The sequence below is a fragment of the Drosophila gunungcola genome, assembly GCF_025200985.1.
Source record: "Drosophila gunungcola strain Sukarami chromosome X unlocalized genomic scaffold, Dgunungcola_SK_2 000021F, whole genome shotgun sequence".
Classification (NCBI taxonomy): domain Eukaryota; kingdom Metazoa; phylum Arthropoda; class Insecta; order Diptera; family Drosophilidae; genus Drosophila; species Drosophila gunungcola.
The window spans coordinates 553,860-570,802 of record NW_026453184.1 but is presented as its reverse complement, the minus strand read 5'-3'; the positions used below and the strand labels follow the sequence as shown (position 1 = coordinate 570,802).

The window sequence follows — 16,943 nt, the reverse complement described above, 5'->3', positions numbered from 1 at the left end:
GGCGAAAGTAAAATAATAATACAAAATCATATGCAATATAAAAGAATTGAATATAAAGTCATCCCAGGTTTGCTCATCGCCTGCAGATCTGTAAAAGCTTATAATCCCTGATCCCATAATCACGACAATAGCTCGGACAGTGGGCATTTCTAGGAAGCATCTTTGAATTAAATTCCTTTGATCAAATGTCGTTGATAAAGGTGAAGAAATTTTAAAACCAAAGCAAAAACCGAAACTTGTATCATAAACTCAAAATTAGATTTACGCTTCATTTTATTATTTTGATTTGTAAAATCCAAATCAAAACTTATAGAATAAGACCATATTACAAGTACATAATGAATGGGCCCCAAAAGGCAATATTTAAATGTATATAAAACTTTCTTTAAAAGAAACAGCTTTATGTTTTTTTTATTTAAATGTAAATATGCCGCCGCCGCCGCAAAAAAAATGTAAATCCCAACGACGTTTCAGTTAACAAAAATTCAGTTTGCTTCTTTCAAGAGCAACTCAAAAGTAAGCGAGTGGGTGGGTGCAAAATGGGGGGAGGCGCCACAATGCTTAGCATACTTTTCGGGTCCCCTTCATCCCCAGCCCCATTTTGCGACCCCCTCATCTTGTGTACTTTCTCCTCAAGCCTCTCCACACACTTTTTCCAAGCGGCTAAATTTGAAAAGTTATCAGACCGCCGCGATTCGCCAAACTGATGTTAAAGTTTGTGACGTTGTTGAAGGTGTCACTCCAATGTCTGTATATATTTTCTATGTAGTCCAACACATAAGATATATAAACCCGGAAGAAATAAATATACCCCCATCTAGAGATGTACACGAAAACAAGAAAGTAAGCGAACTTCGGCATGCCGGAGTTTATATGCCCTTGCAGTTTTTTCAAAAATAAATTAGTCCTTAAAACATCTAAATGAAAAAAAAAAATAAAAATAGAAAATTTATAATTTTTTCTTTCATTTTATTTCCCGATACCCGTCCTCTCGTTCCGACTTATATACTACCAGCAATAGAAAGACAACTTTTTAGACAGTTTTATGCAGTTAGCTTGAGAACTGAGAGATTAGTTTGCCTACAAACGGACGGACGGACGGACGGACGGACAGCCGGACATGGCTAGATCGACTCTACTAGTGATGTCGATCAAGAATATATACTTAACAGGGTCGAAAATGTCTCCTTCACTGCGTTGCAAACTTCTGACTGAAATTATAATTATACCCTGTGCAAGGGTATAAAAACATGGGAGAAAAAGTTGTTTAAATGTCGGTTTTTTTTAGACTGGACACCAAACAACTTATTCAACTTTTATGCACTGCAAATGGACTAATTCCAGCGCCATTTTTGTATAGCAAAAAAAATGCCCCCTCCTGTCGGGCATGTAAATGTAAATGAAGTGCAGAAGTGCGACCAAAAACATAACCGAAAAAAAGAGGATACGGAATATATTTTCATTTTGCAACTTTAGCCAAATTCACAATTGCACACTTCAACGCACTTCTTGGAAGCCAAAAAAGCAGTCAATATCTGTATTAAACATTTGTATTTTATGTTTTATTTAAGTTGCACATAAATAAACTAAAACCGAAACCAAGTAATTTAAAATGAGACAAAATATAAAGTCAGAAGGGAATAATTAAACAAGGAAATTAATAGCATTAAGAGGAAAAAGTAAATAAATTAAGTAAATCATTTCTAAGAGAGGAACCTTGACGGAAAATAAAATAATGAGAACTCGAGAACAAACTAAAAGTAAACAAGAACATAAATGCATAAATTAAGATATAATACAAAAATTCCTGCCAGAACGAACCACTGAAAGTGCACTTTAAAGAGTCGCATCACAAAGAGACATTTTCCGAGAAGTAACCAATTGAGTGACTCAACAAGTTGCCTGACTTTCCTGGGCGTGACCACTATGCCAAGTTGGCATGATGGGCGTGTTCGGTGCAGTCTAGACTGGCAAGCCAAGCCCAGCATTTCGTTCCACATAGAGTTCATCGGTCGGGTTCAACAATTAATTGCAACAAATTATAGGACACTCAAGCGCAATCACATTGGAAAATTTGCATTGCCAATGCAAACTATAGAAAACTTGTATTCAAGCTAATGCTAAAAATTGTTAAGACAAGGAAACGTCTTAAGATTGAGACTAAAACCAGATTTGGTAAATCTGCTTACATACAATTTCCGATGAGAACTGTAAGAATTTGCATAAGTAAGATTTCAATTTAATTTCGTGCGTTTGACTAAAATATACTTTAAGACTGTATGCTCAATTAACATTTGCTAAATTGTTTCAAGTGTTTTGGGTTTCGTTATTCCTAATAAGGGGATTCCCTAACCTAATCCGCTTTATAAAAGCGTTTGATCTAACCGCTGCCGGGCTATAATAGCTAATAACCATAATGCCCTCTAATTTTCCACTGCAGCTCGAAATTGCTGCTAATTTGCAGTGGTAAAAGTTTACGCGGTCTGGGGGGGCTAAAGGCCCCCCTTTAAAAAACCCCCCTCGGGCGATATGAGAGGCGTTGGCGGAAACCCCCCTCCTTCCTCTCTTTTTTTCCGTACTCACACAGTCGTGGCTGTAAAACAACGAGAAAAAAGTTAGCCTCTTTCGTCAAGTCCCCAGCTCAACCATGTCAAGTGGGAACCTGGCCCAGACTCTAGCGTGGGGCTTATTAAAAAGTTGCGGACACAGTGAATGGCTTTTAAGGGGGAGGCGTAGGTGGGTACACTGAAAGAAGTGTACCTATGCCTCATAACATATGTAAACTCGGGCTATGGATCTAGAAAAGTTTTACAAAAATACATATATATATATAGAAAATTACAATTCTTTTTATTCTCTATATATATGTAATAAATAATAATATAATATTTTATATAATAAAATCACTTCATAAATGTGTGAATTTGTAGTTTTGAAAGAGTTTAATGTGTACTTTCTAAAATAGTAGTTTAAAGTTTGTTTGGGACAAAATTTAAGATTCTTTTTCTCTCTGCTAAAAATGCTGTGATAAGGGGATAGGCTTGGGCGTTTCGCAAAAGCGTTTAGTGTCCTCAGATGATTGTACGGAAACAAGGACAACGTTTCAAAAGAAAAAAAAAAAAAAAAAAAAAATTATATGAGCATACCTTAGATGCACAGCCGTCCTGCCTCCATGGCCCAGAATCCCAGGATACCATATCCCTGCAGCCTTTTTAATTAGCAAACCAAATGTAAACTCACCCAAACGAAGGAGAATACTTTTACTTTAGTAGCCTCCCGACAGCAACATATTATTCTCTGTCTTATGGTTTACTACATACTACATATTAAATGAAAAGTGGAGTTGAAGGCACGAGAACTTGGCTACAAGAGTTTATTGGGCCAAAAAGGTAACGAGACCCCAATTTCATTCGGAAATTGCAGTCCTCTTTTTCACCTATCCATCATTTTGTTTGTGCAAAACGTTAGTGGCACATGACACTGAAATATTTACATTCACAATTACGACAATTAGTAACTTTTCTGGAAAAAGTTGTACTTTGTCAAAGCAAAATAGCCAAACCGCAACAAGCACTACTACAGATATTTTTAATTGACAACACGTGTACCAAATTACTGAACTACTGAAGTTTTTTATATTTTAATTGGCTTAAAATGTAAAATTAAAATTATGCGAGAATTTATTTTATTATTTTATTTTGAAACACGACATTTTCTTGCTATTGTAAAAATAATATTTTTAGAATCAACTTTTTAACCCAATGTGTTGTAAAAGTACTGATTTTAGAATATTAATAATTTAATTATGAGTTTATTATTTAACAACACTAAAATTCTGTGTTTCGTTGAATAAAAAATAAGTTTACCTTACTATGCGGTGTAGTAGAGCTTTAACCTTAGCTGTATGCATATGTGTATGACTTTATGGCCTGCCCAAATAGGTATGCCACAAAAACGCCAAATGAACCGCAGCCTGCGGCTCGAGAGGCATAGGTGAAAAAGGACTGAATGAGGGGTGAAAGGGGCGAAAGGGGGCTGAAGAAAGTGTGTGGGGGGGGGGGGGGGGAGAACAGTGTGAGATGTGAGCCAATTGAGGGCTCCTACAGCAAGGGCTGTCATACGAAACGATGGCAAAGGTGGGGCTAAGACGTGCAGCTGCCGCTTTTCGGAGGTTAAGTGCCAGCTCCATTCAGGGCCAAAATGAGGTGGTGGCGGGTAAGTTGAGACATATGTCGAAGGTCAATGCAAATGCAACATTCGATGGCTATCACATTGCTTGGAATTTAATAGTAATATCGGGCTCATTAGGTAGAGAAATTAATTCTGAAATAAGCGATAGAGACAGCATTTCCACTTAATGAGTAATAAACTACGGTCAGTGCAAAGGAAACATTCGATGGCTAACACATAGCATAACATTGGGATTATAAGGTTGAGAAATGAATACTGAAACGAGCAGTAGACACAGAATTTTCTGTTTAAAGACCAATAAACTAATGGCAAAATCACAAATAGTACCTAAGCCTGCAAAATATTAAGAAATTTATTAAAAAACTGACCCACTCTCAATATTTGCTAATATGTATAATTTTATGAGCCCAATAAAAGCAACACAAAATGTAGAAATGCAAATGCCAGCAGTTCATTGACATACTGAACTGCAGCTCTTCAAATACACATTTCCCTAAATAATTTCACAGTTTGTCCATCAATTCTAGTGGCAAATAAACAACCGCTCTTTCAGTTTTTTACTTCTGAGCTCCCAAGCATTTCCCAACACTTGAGTATTTGGAGTGTGTGTGCACAACACTTGACGTTTCTCAATTTTTTTTTAAATTCCTGAATTGGTAAAATACCTGCAACAGTTTTAGTTGAAATTAACCTTCTTAAAGAATTAAAATTGAAAGTCAAAGTCAAAATCATAAAATCAAAGATCTTCTACAGAATAGGAAAATAAAACAGAAACAAGAACAAACAAAAAACAAAATCTTAATTTAATTTAATGAAGACTTTGTAAGTTGATTTTTGCTGTGAATTCCCCGGGGATCACTCGACTTTTGTCCATTTCCACACCCTTCATTCAGCCAGTTTTCATCCTCACTCCCAGCAGTATTTCTCGATTTCGGAAACCGAAACATTTTCGCTGATTGTTTGCATAGGTCGCGACAGGTTGCGAAATTTCTGAAGGAACGATCCCATCTGGAGCTTATAATTTATACCAAACCGACCCAAATCGAGAGGTCGTCGCAATGGAATGCTATCGAGTGGATGGATGGAAAAAAATAAAGAAAAACAAAAAAAAAAACAAAAAAAAAGCCAACTGAATGTGGAGTGGCACTTGGACATTGGACATTGGACATTGGTCGTTGCGCTGGGCAACAAACTAACACAAAACATATAAAACTGGCCAAAAGGAACCAGAAATAAATAAAAGGGCGCATGAAATTGGATTTGCACAACTACAACGCATGACGAGAAAGTGGACAAAGTGGGGTGAAAGTGGGGGTGAAAGTGTGGGTGAAAGTGCGGGGAAAATGAATGGGCTCCATCGGAATGAATGAAATGAATGTATGGGGCAAAGGGAGCTGACAGCAGGGCCTGAGCCTTATAAATGTTTAAGCAAAACCCCTTCCTCTTCCCTTTGCCTTTTCGCATCCATCGCCCAAAAGAGAAAAGCTGGCAAAAAATTATGGAGAAGAAAAGGAATAACAGAAAAGGAACAAGCAGCTCTACGCACACATGTTTTCCAAAAAAAAGTGTAGTACACAGGAAAAAATCAAATGGAAAGCCATATCTATTGTTATAAAAAATTATTCAAATGTTGTAGGTATACTTGAAAGTCAAGGTTTTTTAATTTTGTTTGTATTACAATATAGATTCAATATTTATATATTATCTTATTTGGTTTTTCCGGAAAGAACACACATTTAAAACATTAAGTTATTTCAATATGTTTTTTAAGAAATGAACATAACTTTGGTTCTTATGACTTCTTTAGACTATATTACATGTATTCCACTTGGCTTGTCTGCTATTTTATAAAATTCTTGATAGCTTTATAGTTCAATTCATTTTTTAGAGTGCCACCTCGCATGCTTGGGCTTTTCTATGAATTTGTGTATTTTTTTTTTACATTTGCTAGTCATTCGGCTTGGGGGAAAAAAAAGAAAAGAAAACTGGGGATGGATATTTATCCAGGGAAAAAGCCACTTGCGGCTTGTTGATCTAGCTGTTAAGGCGTTTGTAATGACAGGGATAAAGTTTTATGACAACAGCCACCGGGCAGTGGAAGTTTGGCTTTCACCTTCCACTGATTTCTCGGTTCCTTATATTTGAGGCGACTGCGTATCGTCCGTAACCCACCCACATAATCCAGATGTTTCGTAGGTAGAACTGGCCTGCAGCCAACTGAGCAATCAAAGAACATTGTATGCATAAATATACGAGATGAGAGTCAAACGAAATGCAGAAGTTAACTGTTGGTGCCCTGAAATCGAGATGAGTGAATAAACAGTAAACAGTTAACAGTATGAACGGATTCAATGTCAAGTGGGCAGCTAGGAAAAAATTTATTTCAGGATATCAAATTGAAAAAGTCCAGTGGTATGGAGACAGAACCATTGACAAAAAATGACATTCAAAATAAGTTTTTAATAAATGCCAATGTTTATTAACTCAGCATTATATTGACACTGTCCACACGTTGTGTGACTTATTTTTTGTTTACGCTACCATTCGGCCATTTATTGCAATAAATTAATTTTTACATATCTGTACTGTTGGTTCTACAAAAATCGTGCTTCAACTGCAATAGATTCAATAAAGACAAAGTTCCCATTAAATTGCCATTATTTATTGCAATTTACAAGAGCTGTTGCAACCATTTTGCCCATGGCCCAATTATATTTCATATTGTGCAATTTTGCCAACAATGCTTTTGACTTTTCACAAAGGATAAGCAAAAGCAAGCAAATTTCCCAGAATCGAATGCAATAAATCAATCTATGACCAGAATAATGCGAGTTTCTAGTGGAACATTGGAAAAGAGGGTCCCCTAAGTACTGTCGATTTTCCCAAGAATAATAACTATATTGTTGACTGGCAGAAAACATGCAAACGATGTCAAATAATTGGCAAATTAAATAATAATGCAACAGATGGCCCAGCAGGTAGCCACTCGCATTTGCATTTATGTATTGAACCTTTCCGTTTGTTGGCTGCAATACTTCCTTCCCCGAAGCATTGTGATTGTGCCAACAACTTTGAATGGGTCACCAGGACTAAAAATAGTTGAAACGGACCTTCAGAGGAGAACATTTAGTTTAGGAATTTTTATAAGAAAATTGCGAAAAATATAATAAAAAAAAAATTACAATTTAAATTATAACAACAACAAAAAATGTACTATCCTTAGCTGAGTATCCTTTCGGTCCATCAATAAATATAGACAAATTTATATTCCAAATTTGCAACTTTCATAACTTCCAAAGAAATCATTTTAAGACTTCTGCTCAAATCTCTATTAAAGACTAAAAGATGATTTAAATTGGAAAAATGTAGACCGTAAACAGTTGCTTTTTTTCCTATTCCAAGAGCAACCCCTGCAATCCCCTATGGGATCTTTAAAAGCACTTTCCTCATTTTTGCAATTACCAATCATCCAGCATTCCACCATCCAATTCCAATTAATCAGACGCTAATTGGTGGCCATTGCCGCTGTTAACTGATTCCACTACAGACACTTGGGTCTTCGATGGGGCGCACTAAGATGCCTTTGGATGTATTTGAACACATGGACGGGGATGCGTAAAGTCAGTGAGGGATGATAACTTGCTGTGCAGCTTCAATGGCTTCGCAGGGGTTAATTGGACGATTGAACTTTGGCATGGAGCCTGAGAATCCATTTCTTGTAAATTATTGAGAAATACAAGAAGGCTACAATTGCGTTGAATTTAAGATTATCATTTCATATTTAAGAACGTGTGCTTGAAATATATATCATTAAATTTTTTTGAATGCCATCTGAAAACAAGTTTTCACCTTAAGCTTTAGTTTTTTTTCTTTGACCCTTTTACAACGAAATGCTACCACCTGTTGCCCAATTGTTTTGCGGAAATTTTAAAATAAAAAATGAAACCAGCTGGAAAGTCATGGAAGGGATAAAATCGTGAAAACAATAGAACAATGGGAAACACCGAGTGCAAGTGAGCAAACAAAGAAGCCGGGGAACCCCGTTGCGATAAATCACAGCGCACACTGACCGATCGGATCAGACTGCAATGGATACCCCAATGCCCCAAAGGGTTTTATTTTTTCTGTTTCACCATCTTAATGCATTCGAGACACGGTTGATTGACTGCCGAGCACATTGGATAATAGAAAAGAGCGACGGCCAACACAAACACCAGCCAAAGTGTTGAACGTAAGCCTTATCCCTGTGCATTTCGTTCGGTTCAATCAGGTTGGGGGTCGATTGGGAGAATCTTCTGGATGGGATGTGGAAAGTGGGAATCAAGGGAGCACCACCTATACACCCTATACCCGCTGTAAGGGGTGACAAGTGGGGTGTGTAATCAGTTGTCAGGCATCTGTCAGGGCATTGGCGCCCCATCCAAAAGCCAAAAGCTGTCAGCCGAGGGCTTCATCACTGTCAACTTTGCCGGCCGGATCATTTTCGCCACGTTCCCGCCGCCAATTTCAATGCTAAATGCGAAATTGTATTGATTCGCAACCTTCAAGCCATCACTTAGCGATATCCCAAAATAATGGGTCTATCCAGTGGAGATTTTGATGTTAGAAAGGAGAAATTGAGTTTTAAAATTAGAATAAAAGTAAGAACCTTTAGGTTAAACAAATTTCTTTCAAGTTCTGTTTAACCAATAGAAATTACAACATTTTTTGCTTTTAAGAACATTTAAGTCTAGAACAATTTAAAAAACCTTTAGGTTAAATACATTTCTTTTTGAAATTCTGTTAGATCATTGCAAATAAGTTTTGCTTTCAACAAATTTTAAAACTTAAAAATGGACCTTTAGGATAAAGAAATTTATTCGAAAGTCTGTTTGATCATTTGTTATTATGTTCATTTCACTTTTATGTTAAAAAACTTAAGAACCTTTAAGATAAATACATTTTGTTGAAATCGTGTTGGACTATTACATAAAATTATTTATCTAACTGAAAAAACTTTAAGGTAGGTGCTACATTGCTCTAGAAATATAAGAGTGTAAGATGCCCAATTTCGGAGGCTCAAAATATTTTTAATTAAAATTAATTTCACATAATAAAGTGCGCCTGTTGAAGTGCCAACTGCTGAGGGAATATTTGTGGGTAGCAGAGTACTGCAGAAGGTAGGTAAAACATTTCAAGCGACTGTCAGACTAGCGTGCCACTTCATTTGTGCTACTATTCAACCACTTGCTCCCACCCACTTCCTACCGCCCACCACCCACATCCACCCATTTAAATACCAGCAACATCAGCCACATTGCATTTTAGCTCCGACTCACGGCTTACTTTTATTGCACGCAACAATTTTGTGCACATTTTCCTGAGCCGACACTCAGAAAAAAAATTAATTAAAATATTAGTTTAGAATTTTTAAGTTCCAAAAAAAAAGGATGTGAAAATAAATTTTAGAAGATTTAAAGTCTAACGACTAGGCATCTTTTATTTATATTTTAAATTTTTTAATTTAGTTTACATTTTGAAAAATATAAATAAATTTATAATCAAAACTTATATTGAAGGAGATATTGGTTTTAGTTAACACTTGACTTAAAATAACCCAATAATTGTCTTATGGTTTTTTCAGATTTGTTTTAAAATTTCTGTTAAAACCACTTTTTATGGTTTAATATGCCATTTGTGGTTGGAATTCGATTAATCAATATATTTATTGTAAAAAATAGAGTTAGAGACTAAGCCCAATGCTCTTAAAGAACTTTTTTGTCTCAGTGTAAATGAGGGGAGCCCAAGGATGCCGACAGCATGCTTGGACGCTTTCTTTTAATGGAGAGGAAAATGGGGGTTAGAAATGGAAATGTGGGTACAAAGCCTCGCTCCTTAAAAATCAACTTAGCCGCAATGCGCCTGCAGGTGCTCCGCAGCCTCACATTGTGTCCTGCCATTGCCAGGACGAAGCCAAGGATGCGGCAGATGGCTGCCTTCCTGGTGCTGTTTTGATTCACCAAGTACCAAGTACCAAGTGCCGAGTACCCAGTACCATGTACCAAGTGCGTTGAGCCCGGGACACTGACACTGGGAATGGCCAGAAGGACCGACAACAGCATCCGGAAACGGTTCATGCAAATGATTCAGCCCTTGAGGGTCTACCAACTGAACTCTGCCAACGTTACTGCACCCACACAAAAATAAATAAAACAAAATAGATGAACTTTGGCTGTCAAAATCTGCAGGTGACTTGAAAGTGTAGCAGTTATCAGAGATACATTTGAATTGCTTTTTTTTCAAGGCAATACCTTGGACACCCAAGGGATGTATTTCGAGGAGTCTTGTTTTGTCGTTTTCTTTGTGGTGTTTGAAATAATAATAATAAAGTCTTTTAAAACATGTTATATGTTTTATAAACAAGCCTTAAACTTTGTCGTTATATACATTGTATTTGTTTTACCAGAATATTTAATAAATATTTAGGGTAAGTCTGACATTATTAGCCGACCCACAGATTGCAGTCAGCTTAAACCAAAGTGATTTAGTATTAAATATTTATGAGATATAAAATTTGTGTCTCAAATGTTCGTGCCATCCATTAGTCCTGTTTTACTGGTTGGCATTGCTCTTGGTCCAAAAAATGATTTTGTATTATTACTTTGCATGACAGACATTAAACGTTATTACTCGCTTCTGGTGCTGTTGTCCTTGTTAAAAATTTGGTCATTAATCACCATTAAACTAGACCATTGCGACGCCTACGGGTCTTTTTGAATTTTTGTACTTTTGTTTTCCGTCGAGTACAGTGACAAAAAATCGTATTAAACGGATATTGGAGGACTAAAGGGATTTGCGAACTATGATTTATAGCTCCCTGTGCCATTGTTGGTCATCGTTTTTGACTCTCTCACACTCCTTTTGTTTGCTTTTATCTTGCCAAAAACATATTTCCTCACCTAACATTGACATTTGAATGCAAACTGATTGTAAGCCGGAAATTTCACTCAAAAAAATAACATATGACATATATCAAAGCAGAGAAACGTTATTGCCAATCACACAATTGATGAGTGGCTTGTAATTTGTCAATTTTAAATTGCGAATCTGATAGTGTTTACATTATTGAGCCACTTTCTTGAATATTTTAGTTTTTGAACAATTATGAAACGTGTCAGTCAAAGAATTAAGTTCTTACCAAGATTATTTTTTAATTAACGTAATTTTGGGGACAATTGTACTTTTTCGAGGCAGAGTAGCATAAAATTCAGGTCTGAATATCGTACATATTCAATTTTTCAGCTGCATTGCACTTTTTTTAAAGAATAAAAACATCACATTTAATACACAAATAAAAACTTTCAAAATACAAAGAAATTCAAAAGTACACTCAGTGCACTTTCAGTTTTTGAATAGATTCAAAAGAAGAAGCATAAAGTGTCAAAAACGTTTACTATCTCAGCAGTACTGTACTTTTTCAAATAAAAACTGTCATTACGAACTGTCAAAAAAAAAAAACCTATCGGCATGACAATCGGTTCCAGTAAAGGTCATTCACTCGACTTAGCTTCGGTTCTTTTCTCTTTTTAAGCTTTAAACGCTAAGCCTGGCACAATATCAACTGGCTGGGAGAAAATAACTTTAATTATTGATTTTTATTTGGGTGCCACAGGACGAGGAATGGAGTCGAAAGACGTGGACAAGGCGGTTAAGTATGTTGGCTGATGTATCTGAGTGCGTGCTGCCTGGCGACACATTTTTATTATAGTGCCGTTCTACCTTAATTACATTAAATCGATATTGCCCGTGTGTGCGAGAGAAATGAAGCTGCAAATTGAGTCCCCAAGAAAAGGAGCTTAGCCACAAAAAAAGATAATGTAAAAGTAGGAAAAAACGATTACATAAGTAAACTTTGGCAAGCTTAAGTTTAAATACCCTTGTCGGTCATACCGAAAATTGATTAACTTTTTCAAGTCTCTAGCCTTAAAAGCTGAGCTCGCAAACGATAAAGAAACAGATTCAGAAAATATACGCTATATAGATATTGAATGAAACTATAATGCCCCCCGTGAAGGGTATAAAAACAAGGAAAAACCTGTCCTCCATTAAGCTGTTTTTGTGCGCAATTCATGGTCCCACAATCATATTTAATTCAGATGGCAGGCCACGAACCAAAATGCTCTTGTTGATTAGTTTAAACGCTTTTGTTAAGACCACACACACCCCAACCCCCCAACTGAAACATCAATTTTGGGCAGGCTGAAATGTTAATAGCGAAAAGGTAGGCGCTGGCCAGTGGATCTTGAATAGGCTTCAATTAAAAGAAGGTGAGGGCCGTGAGGCGGATTTGGCGTAAACAAAATAAACAATAGACCGTGAATAATACCCCAAATCTGGCTAAATCAGCCAGTGCACACAGATTTTAATCACATTTTCGGCGTGTGCCTGTCAAAAGTTTGCACTCAAAAATGTTTGTTTCCATTTGAAACATTGTGTGTTTAAGCCCAATGGCAGGTACACACACATGCCAATGTAATTGGTCCTTGATTGAGTTATGTTTTTATAACAAATATTGATTCGCGGGCTGGCCCAAGTGGTTAACCAATTAATTGAACTTCGACTGCGGTTGTTTTTGATTTAGAAATATGACGGTTGTGCAAGGAAATGTCTGCAACTGATGGTATTACAAATAATAATTACACGAGTTTTCTCGATTTTTCATGGTTTTCCAACCACCTTGGCATGGCGCATCATTTGAGATTTTGTTTTCATTTTTTTGAACCGAGATTTTCCGCATCACTGCAGCTGCTGTCACAGTTAATTCACACTTCGATTGGACCACCGCATTTCAATTTGCTCTCTGTCACATTCATATTTCATATTTCAATTAGCAGACAAAGGACCACACAAAATGTTGTCGCTAATCTGCGAAACAGGTGTAAAAATGATTTTAATTGAGTCGAAAATGGCCTTTAACAACTGAACTCACGGCTTATGCTTATTCATCTTGACAGCACAAAAAGTGTTAATTACAGTATGCAAATCGCACCGACTGATGATACTGTAATTGAATTCAGTTCAAATTATGAAAACTGCTTAAATCTGACTTTTGAGTAAATCCAAAAATCCAAAAATACTCCATTTTTAACTAGATAACAATAAAATCAGTTCAGTTTAAAAATCAATTTTGCGCATATTAATTTAAAACATTTGTAGACACTTTTATTAACTGCCTATAAGGCAAAGTGTGATTGCAAATTAAGCAGAATTGAAGGGGCTGTTATTATGACCTAAGCACCGTCAAATTCAATGAGTCATTCCGATATTTTTGGGCTATTCATCGTTGAATTTTACTTTATTCGAGGGTTAGAGCGCGTAATTAGTCGAACCGTGTATTCATATTTGCCTGGAGCAAATATTGGCCCACTACCACTTTATCCCCCAGCTGGAAGCCACTTAACCATGGTAAGGTTAACCAAAGCCCCATTCTCAACCCTGCCCACTCCATTTTGCTCCCTAGTTGCGCGGGTTTTGTTTTGTTTTGTTTTGTTTCTGGCAAACTAAAATCTAGAGTTCGTGTCGGAAAAGAGAAGAGGTTACATGTGTCACCCACATCCCCATAGCCCGTAACCCTCCCATTTCCATTGAGCACTCGAGTTTCTGGTTTAGATAAAAAGCCTGCCTGGCTGCCAAAAGATAAGATATACATACAATGCACAAACAATCGCCTTTCTAAGCGTCTACACTGCCTGAAATAAAGTGCTAAATTAAGGATTATGAATAAGAAACTTTTTCATAGAGTGGAAAACAATTAATTAGGCTTAACACAAATAAATTATTATTTCTCGTATTTTTTGAAAAATAAGGTAAATTAACAATACATTTTTTGTTGTTGTCAGAGAATTATTAATTTTTTCTCATTTTAAGAGCAAAAAAATGTAATTTTCCCATATAATATTGCATACTTCTAGGAGGCTTTAAAAGTTGTTTTAAATCACTGATGGCTTGTTAGAGATTTTAAGTATAATTCTTAGTAAGTTGTTTTAAAAGGCAATTGTCAAATGATGCAAAATCCTACACATTTTTGTACAGATTTCTCTGTGCATATGTGTTCTTTTAAAATTGTGCAAAAATAGTATGTAAAAAAATTTAATTTTCCCACGACCTTATAAAAATCTTATTGCCTACTTTTATGAGGTTTATGAAGTGGTTTTAAATAAAGTATAATTTAGTTAGTTGTTGTAAAAGACAATTGTCAAGCGATTTAACGTCCTCTAAATGTGTGTAGACACTTCTCTGTCAATTGTAGTGGGTATTTTTTGAAGTGATGCTTTTAGGCCTCACCAAATCGACAAACAAAAATGTAATTTCACAATTATGATGGAGTTTTCCGCCCAGCAAAGAGGAGTTGATGGAAGCGATGTTCTTGAGGGTTTCGGCTCTACGGGGGCTCCACGATTGTGAGTTGGGGTAGCTGCGAAGTAACATGGAAGCTGCGGACCAAGGTCCTTCATAATTAGTTTGACAATGCGGGGGTGTTGGATTTAAGTGGATTCCATTTGAGCGCTGCTTGCTGAAACACTCTTATCGCCGATCAGCAGCGGCATTTTTAACTGTATCGGCGGGTGGCAAAATCGAAATGCGTGTTGATTGAGCCCATTAAGTATACGCTCCGTTGGCTCCCGATTAATTAGGAACAACAAGGGCCCCCGGAAATGGCCAAGTGCCTCAGCGGGAATATATTTTCAACAGTTCTGGGGGCTTAATTTTTTGATTGATTAATCAATAAATATTAGATCAATAAAAGAGAGCAGCAGGCAGAAGGCAGCGAGAAGCGAAATGCTAAATGACAAAAATGGCTGGATTTCCTTTTGTTTTCAATTTTATAGCATATACCTGCGCTGCAAGTCCATTTAAATGTCAATAAATATATATCCAGGGAGGCCACTTGGTGCCTTGAAGAAAAGCTGCCCCCATCATTCGAGTGCATTGACTTCGACGCCTTAATGGCTTTTTGAGTCGACTCGACTACAGTCGAGTTGAGTTGAATTGTTTCTTGTTTTTATTTCTGCAGACGGCGCTAGGTAAAAAATGGCAGTGGAAAATGGTGGAAAACGCTCAGCAACAGCACACATGAACGCGCTTATTCGGCAGACAGGCGAATAACAATAAGCAAAACACACGCATCACAAAATTCTGTACCAAAATGGGACAGAAAAGGTCCAAAAAAAAAAGAAAGAAAGCATATATGAATATTCTGAAACCTTTTTTGGATCACAACAACCTTTAAATGTATTTGTAAGTAAAATAAAATTCAATGACAACGAATAATATGTAATAAGCTTCTTGTTTCAAAAAGCCCTAAAAACATAAATATTTTTTGAAAATTTGTAGAATAATTAAAATGACTGTACTTTTTTTTTTAAGAATTTTCTAAAACCTCTGGATTTGTAATTAAAATTTTTCACATTAAAGGATAATGCTTTCCTAATTTTTATGTTTCAAATTCTGTGAATGGATATTTAAAAATGAAGTCTCGACTTTTTTTGCGTGCAGAAATAGATATGGAACTTGTTATGCCCCTGCTGTCACTCAAAAGGAGGTGGATAATCTTTTTCGATAATTTCATTTGACAAAAATCAATTATTACACGAAATACCAATTTAAAGATTCACAAGCGCACAGAACCGAAGAGCAAACCAAAAAAAAAAACAAATAAATAAATAAATCACACTCAAAAATTCGCTTTACGCGCTGTGATTGACAAACTGAATCCGCCTTTTTCGACGCTTGACTTGACTGCATATGGATTGGCCTATTAAATGGCACAGGTGTGAGTTCTCTGGGTTTTCGTGGGTGGTTCTGGTATTTCGTTGTTTCGTATTACGTTATTTCGTTATTTGTTATTGTGGCCAGGACACGCACGCCAAGTCAAATTGGCTCATTTATCTTATATCACATTGCTCAGTTGTTCGAAGGAAATGTTTTCGGGCAAGCGGCTTTAGGGGGTGGCTCTACGTTTTAATGACCTAACAGAGAGCATACTAATTTTTTCACAGCTCCATCAGCCACGTTAATCAGTAAGCAAGATCTAAATCTTTCTTTAAGAAAAAAAAACACGTTTAAGTTATACATAAAAAAGATTAAAGGTTTGTTTCTTTAACCATGTGCAAATCATTGTAAATTAAGGATATAATCTTTTAACCATTTGAAATATGTAGACCAACAATTTTGTTTATGTTAATACTATAAACGATTTTTTTGTTTTCTGAATGTATAATGATTCCAAATATTATATTTCTTCTATATGTACATGCGTTTAACATTGCCAGCAATTTGAATTTATTCTTAGAACGATTGAATTTAAATGATATTAAAATTGCTTGTCATGGCCTTTTTATTTTATTGTTTGACTTGTAAATCGCACACTTGTTTATGAAGTAATACAGTGCGAGACATAAATATTTATAGGCACAAACTGTCATTTGCGCATATTGCCAAGAGAGAACGACAGTTTGAAAGTTTGCAATTTACATTTGTGTGTGGTGTGTGATATAGACACGATTTGAATGATTTTAAACGCATTAGCATATAAAATACATATGCTCCCTCTCTCATTCATTCCACCGACACAACTTTTCGACTTTTCACAGGTCCAAAGAAGAAGCGTAGGGCAGAATGAATTTTCAGGCAGCCGTTTTCAACAAAAACATTCTGACAGACAGACAAAGACTGTGGAGTGGGCAGACATATGCTGAAACAATATATATTTC

General features: G+C 36.2%; 1 protein-coding gene across 4 annotated transcripts in view; it reads right to left on the bottom strand.

Annotated features, from left to right (window-relative positions):
- Nucleotides 1–16,943, bottom strand: part of LOC128260299 (homeotic protein female sterile) — a 46,971-nt gene that overhangs the window by 22,580 nt on the left and 7,448 nt on the right. The gene's annotated exons all lie outside the window — the stretch shown is intronic.